The sequence below is a fragment of the Coptis chinensis genome, chromosome 9 (genome assembly GCF_015680905.1).
Source record: "Coptis chinensis isolate HL-2020 chromosome 9, ASM1568090v1, whole genome shotgun sequence".
Classification (NCBI taxonomy): Eukaryota; Viridiplantae; Streptophyta; class Magnoliopsida; order Ranunculales; family Ranunculaceae; genus Coptis; species Coptis chinensis.
The window spans coordinates 36,248,474-36,255,879 of NC_141464.1; the positions used below are offsets into that span (position 1 = coordinate 36,248,474).

The following is a 7,406-nucleotide window of genomic DNA, read 5'->3' on the forward strand; positions in this document are numbered from 1 at the left end:
ATGATCCTATAACGTATAATGAGGCAATCAGTTCTAGAGATGCACCTTTCTAGAAAGATGTTATAAACTCATAACTAGATTCGATTATATCTAATCACACATGGGAGATAGTTGATCTTCCTCCTGGAGCGAAACCTTATACATTACAAGTGGATCTTCAAAAGAAAATTGAAAACAGATGGTTCCATTGATAAATACAATGCTAGACTAGTAGTCAAGGGATTCTCCCAGAAAATAGGCATTGACTATTTTGATACTTATGCTCTTGTAACTAGAATTTCTTCTATAAGAGTTCTAATAGCTCTAGCTGCTATTCATAATTTATTTATTCATCAAATGGATGTAAAAACTACATTTTTGAATGGTGATCTTGATGAAGAAATATATATGATACAACCTGAGGGTACTATAATACCAGGGAATGAGCATAAGGTATGCAAATTGGTTAAGGCTTTATATGAGTTGAAACAAGCACCAAAACAATGGCATGAAAAATTTGACAGTGTAATGATATCCAATGGATATCAAATTAATTATGCTGATAAATGTATTTACTTTAAATCTTTTGATGTGAATACATATGTGATTATCTGTCTATATGTGGATGACATGTTAATCATGAGTCCTAGCCTTAATGTTGTGAGAAACACCAAGATGTTCTTATCCCCCCAATTTGAAATGAAGGATTTGGGAGAAGCTGATGTGATTCTTGGAATCAAAATTATCAGAAACAGTGATGGCTATACGCTTTCATAAGAGCATGATGTTGAGAAGTTTTTGAAAAAGTTTAACTATTATGATAGTACTCTTGTGTTGACACCTTCTGAGGTAAACAGTGAACTTAAGAAAAATAATCAACATAGTGTCTCTCAGTTTAAATATGCCCGGCCAAATTATTGGTAGTCTCATGTACTTGATGAATTGCACTAGACCTGACATATATTACTTATGTAGTTACCAGATTAAGCAGATACACTCATTGTCCTAGCAAGGAACATTGGAGTGTTTTAGATAAACTAGCCAAGTACTTGAGAGGGACAATGGATTACGACACGTTTTAGACATATTCCACCTGTGATAGAGGGTTATTATGATGCAAACTGGATATCTGATTCTCATGATATCAAGTCCACTAGTGGTTATATATTCACCCTTGGTGGAGGTGCAGTCGCTTAGAAATCTTCTAAGCATACCTTGATAGCTCGTTCAACCATGGAGTCTAAGCTTATTGCTTTAGATAAAGCTTTTAGATAAAGCAAGTGCTGAGTCTGAGTGGCTTCAAAACCTCTTGGCAGATCTTCATATCGGTACAAAACCGCCTCCGAATGTACCTATGCATTGTGACTGTCAGGTCGCAATACCAAAAGCAAAGAGCAAATTGTACAATAGGAAAAGCAGACACATACGTCTGAGACTCAAGTTTATAGAAGCAGCTGCTAGAATCTGGAGTAGTGGCTCTAGATTATGTGAGGTCAGAGTTAAATTTGGCCGATCCTCTGACAAAACCGCTTAGCAGGAGGCAAGTGGTTGAAACATCGAGGGGGATGGGACTTTTGCCTAAGATATGGGCGACACTGACGGCAACCCTACCTATGTGATTGGAGATCCCATGAAGTAGGTTCAAAGGGAAAAACAAGTCACCTAGTCGCTCTGATATACTATTGTCTTTTATTTTGAGACGTCCCACCCTATGGCGAGATAATAATTTTGTATACATTGTATAACTTGAATTGCAATGAGTAAGGATGAGTTATTTTACTCTGATTGGAATCCATAGTTCATTTTATTATGAGATAGTGTATTTTAACTGCAATATACACTTGATGGAAATCCACCTATATGAATGTAGAACTGGGTCGGTTCTTATGGATATTTAGGCATGTATCCTAGAGCATTCATGAAACATAGGTAGGGCAGGGCCAAAAAGCGCAACACCACAGAATTGGCATTAATGAAAAAGTTGTGTGGGTGCATGTCATCTATTTTACTACAAGGTAATGTTTCAAAGATTTTTTAATCCACCACTTTCACGTGAGATAAGACATGTTATCCTATAACTAGTTTAAGCCCGTAGAGCACCAGTTTCTTAGGCATTGCATTTTTGTTCCTCTCTGGCATTTCGTAAACCCATTTCTTTTGTAATATCCTATTCCAAAATAGTAGGGAACTATAAGTATTTTGAAATAGTGGGGGATTGTTGGAATCTCTAATTAAGTAATATTTTAATCTACATAAGTGAGAGGAAAGTGGAGGAAGAGAACATTGTGAGTTCTCTCCACTTGTGTGCTTGATGATAGTCCCACATTGGTTATCCACCACTACCATAACAAGTATATGAGGACTTCCTCTACCATAAGGGCATGCCCTTAGGGTATAAATATTTTTGTGTTAGGAGGGAGGACTCACAGAAAGCCACACGCGCTCCCTCCTGCCCACACCGCGTCGTGTTCGGGATTGGGATTGGGATTACTGTGTGTGTGCCTGGTTAGTGGATTAGCCAATTGCCTAAACTTGTTTTTGCTTCAACAGCAAGTTTCGGGCTTCTATTCCCAGTAGGCTTCTTTTTCTGTTTTGGAAACCGACTAGCTGTGACCGACCTTACTTCTATATAAATAGGACTGTGCGTCCATATAGAGAGACAAATACTCAATAGAGAAACAGATCTTGCACACTTCTAACACTAGTAGAAAAAAGGATTTTTGTGACTGTTTTAAAATGTTATTTGTGATTGTTCTATTCGAAATGGTCACAAATGGCAGCAATGGGCTTTTCTGACTATTTTGAAATGTTTTTTGTGACTGTTGGATCTAAAACCATCACAAATCCTTTTCTCTAGGAAAGGTCCATGTGTATGTGTATTGAAGATTATTTGTGACTATTCTCCCAAAATAGTAACATACTCCCCCACTTTATGTCACCTTCTTATAAAACCCATTTAGTTTTCGACCCCATGCGCCACAACTCCACGAAAAAAATAACTACTTTAGATTCACAAACGCAGCCCATGTTCAGATTCCCGCTTCCTTCAAACACTCTTACCCTTGCCCTAACCTTCTCCCCATTCTTCTCTCTCTCCTCCATTTTGCTGTAAATTATTTATCTCTCTCATCCCCATTTCGTACAATCCTTTATTTCGCTATTTGGATGCACCAACAGTTTTACCATTTAAGAAAAACTAAAAGCCCTTGACACATAGATTCTAGATTGAGAGCTCTAGCTGCTCAAGCTGAAGGGTTTGGCCGGTTAGCTATCGGTGGTCATCATGGTCCTCCTTATCATGTCACTACTCTTGCAAGTCCTCGCTTTCAATTCCCTATTTTTATCAAAATTTTGGTTTAATTTATTAATATTATTTTGATTTTTTTCTTGTGTAGATAATGAGCCTGGGTCGCTTCATCAAGGGTTCCGCCAGAAAGAACCACTGTGGATTGGCTTTGAAGTTTTTGGCACCATTCATCTTCTTCTTACTTGACTATCTCATCCTTTAAGACGATTGATGGTCGTGGCCAGCAGATAAAATTTACTAGAAAAGGTCTAAGGCTGAAGGAATGTGAACACGTTATAATATGCAATTTGGAGTTTAAGGGTGGTAGAGGGCCTGATGTTGATGGTATTCAAATTAAACCCAAGTCAAGGCACATATAGATTGACAGATGCAGCTTGTGTGATTATGAAGATGGATTAATTGATATTACTCAAGAAAGCACAGATATTACCATTTCTAGGTAAGGGAGGTTATCATCTGTTTGCCATTAGTTAAGATTTTTGTATGGGATTGACATAGTTTGATAGTCAGTTTTCTTTGCTTGAGGCTTCAGATGTCACTTCTTAGGACACAAGACGATGCTTATAAGACCAGACCCCACTCATATTGGTGACATATACATCAGGGTGACCATTTACCATTGCTTTTTTTTTATGGTACGTGACAACGACACCCTCGTATAAGATATGGGAAGGTTCATTTGTACAACAATTACACCAGGGATTGGGGCATATCGTCATTGGCTTTGCCATACAAGATAAGTTCTCCAATTTGGCTCAAAATCTCATCTTAAGATGTAAGCAGCAACAAACACAAACAACCACTCAAATCTAATTTAGTATTTATTAACCATTTCATCACTACTGAGATTCACTCTCTTTTTCATTATGTTTTCAGGTTGAGGAGAACATCTGCAAGTTTGTTAGGAATTGAAAGGTTTACCTCCATCTCAAATTGATATGATTCTCATAGTATCGCTCAGGTTAAAAGTGTCACTGGTAGCAAGATCTTGCGTATTCTCCAGGCCCACGGTATTGATTTCATTAGTTTATATTTATTTATTGGCTTATTTTTGTATTTGAGTTATAAGTGCTGATAATTAAAAATGGTTGCTTTATATTGCGGGGTTATAGCCTTATAGGGCTTACACATGAGATCCCTGAAGATCTATACCACTTGATTAAGAAGGTGGTTGCTATTCATAAGCATTTGGAGAGGAACAGGAAGGATAAGGACAACAAGTTTAGGTTGATTTTTGTTGAGAGCAGGATTCATAGACTTGCTCGTTACTATAAGAGGACCAAGAAGCTTCCCCTTGTCTAGAAATAGTGAGTGAACTCATACCTTGGATTTTTGTTAAGGCATTTGTGTTTAAATGTTTGACTTTTTGAGCTGAAATGTTGCAACTATTAGTTTAAATTTGTTTGACGAACTTATCGTATTTTATGTGAACTGAATTTATGAGAAAAAATTAGAGATGTTTGGGTTTCTGGTTGCAAACTGAGATATACCTTGTGTAGCATAAGTTCGTACAATACACTACACCTCATTAGTTTGTACACAGTACACTTTCTTCTTTCTATCTTGGGTACTATTATGATCTAGCACTACGTGAAAAAGGGCTTTTGACAAATTGGCAGCATCTTAGCTTTGACTCAGTTTGTTTTCTTTGTATCATAGATTTTAAGACTAACCTTAATTAACTTATCTATCATGACTTGTTATAGGAAACTATTGTAGTGACCCTAATTATCTTACTTGAAATTCCATTGTACGATTTTGTTTGTTCTTTACGATAAAGGTAGTTCCAATAAGCAATAAACAATGGGCTTATGTATCGTGCTTTACCAAAGGTGATGTAGTTTTATTATGGTATACATGAGGTACTTCATGTGGGTCATGCTAAATTTTATTTGTAGTTCTATATATGGTGCAATAAGAGGACGCATCATGACTTAAAAGCTCAAGCAGAAGTGTTGATCTTGTTTGCAAATCGTTTAGATGGGCTATTAAAGTGTGTGTTGCATCCAAGCAATGCTTTTGGACCCGGGTAATGAGGATATTTCTTTCACGTGTATGATAATGAAATGAGGACAATAAGATATTGTTTAGTAATGGGACTAGTGGTGTATGATAATGAGGACATTTCTTTCACTTGTATTGAACAACTATGATAAACTTGTATAATTGTGATATAGATTTCAAAGGAAACATGATTGAGGAGTCAGATAGGCATGGTTGGCCGACTACTGCTCACTACCATATTAGAGAACTTAACCAAGGAGGCATCTTTACATATTCTATTATAGATTGGTGGGTACGAGATATAAGGTATGTATAATCTGTTTATAGCCTTCAGACTCTATTGTAGATTGGTGGGTACAAGATATAAGGTATTTGGTTGATGTTAGTGGTTCACTTGGAGAGTTTGGTATATGGTAAAGATTAGTGAGAGATTCCTTGTTGATTGAAACTAAGTTTCTTTCTAGTGTAAATAAATCCATATTGTCTATGAATTTGGTTTTGCATAAAAAACTTAATAAGATCATGAGTACTTAGGTTAATGACAAGGTGTCTAGAGGTCCAGAAGCATTCAATTTTTGTTTTCATTGTTTTCTCTTAGCTTCAGCATGCTCGAACCTCTAAATGCCCTCATTTTGTTTTTTGTTTTTTTTTGGTTCAGTCAAAGTTGTTTGCCTTTAGAATACCACCTCCCCCCCTTTGCATTTCACCTTCTTTGGTATTTTTCCTTTTTTAAGTTTCTACATTCCAGTTTTCTTGCAGTTTTTGTTTCTTACTTATATAGTTATTCTTATCTTTTATTCTTGTTCTTAGAACTATCTGTTGCAGAATGGCATTTTAGACTAGTGATGTAACGTCTTGATGAAGAGTCGACTGCATGTAAAATCCTTCAGGAAAAGATGCAGGTTTATGTGCATATTCGGAGTTTGGAAGTACTTCTCAGGTACTTAAAGTTGAATGACGAACAATTTTTTTATTTATATTCTAGTGTTGAATTGTCATGTTCTAGTATTGAACTTTCGAGTTCTAGTGATGAACTATCAAGTTCTACTATTGAACTGTTGAGCTCTAAAAGAAAAACTACGTATGACTTGATCCCTGAAAGGGTACATAGGTAGCCACTTGGCACAGCTGCTTCTATAGGTAGATACCCACCCCGTAGAGTTCTTTGTTTATGATGTTTAACCATTGTTTTATTTTGTAACTATATATATATATATATATATATATATTAGAGCGTGTTTAGTGTGATCTGTGTGATATGTTTAATATTGGATCCTTACGTATTTTTTCTTGGAAAAACTAAAATTAAGTGATTTAGGTTTAATGTTTTATGTATGTCATTTGGTTACAAATAGGCAATTGCGGGAATTGCAATGAGAGTAAGTTTTACTATAACTTAAATATTTATTGCTATGGGTATCATTATTTCTAGTCGTGTTTGTATCCACCCGATTGTCATATTAGAGATATCTTTATTTGTTTAGTTTGTGTAGTCGATATTAGTTTGGTACTCAAGTGATCTGGCATTTGTCAATCCTTTGTTTATGGGTGTATTTGGAAGATGGTTTTGTTGAGATTGTTTTGGTAATGTGGAGATGTATGTATGTTAGTTGCATTGTATAAGTCGTGTATTACGGTTTTTTGGATGTTGTTTGTATATTTATAGTTTTCTTCATATTCGAAGATTGGTTACTTGACTTAACTGGCATTAGTCGAGATGGTTAAATAGTTGGTTCTACGAATTAATATACCTTTTAGTAGTTGGGTTTACGACTGAGGTATGAAGTTTTATATTTAGTTTGGATGTATTTTTTTAAATTTTCAGGTTAGGACAAGTTTTATATTTATGAAATGTCGAAAATACAGAGAAGACTCTGCCGAAAATTTTCCAGATAAGCCACGTGTCATAGGTTTGAGTTTTGGGACGTTACATCCTCCCTTGTCCAACTTTTACAAATGTTGCTATTTGACTTTGTACAACCCTATTTTCATATTCACTAAAGCTTAGAAGCACGTGTCATAGTTCTCTTTATTGGAATAATCATTAAAGCCAGGTAATGATTTTCTTGTCATTCACTTTATCTTTAGCATTTTTAAGATTTTGTAGGATCAACAA

General features: G+C 35.7%; 1 pseudogene; it reads left to right on the top strand.

The window, feature by feature from the left end:
- Nucleotides 1–1,951: 1,951 nt before the first annotated feature.
- Nucleotides 1,952–4,058, top strand: LOC147475776 (putative pectate lyase 4; annotated as a pseudogene).
- The last annotated feature ends 3,348 nt before the right edge of the window (nucleotides 4,059–7,406 follow it).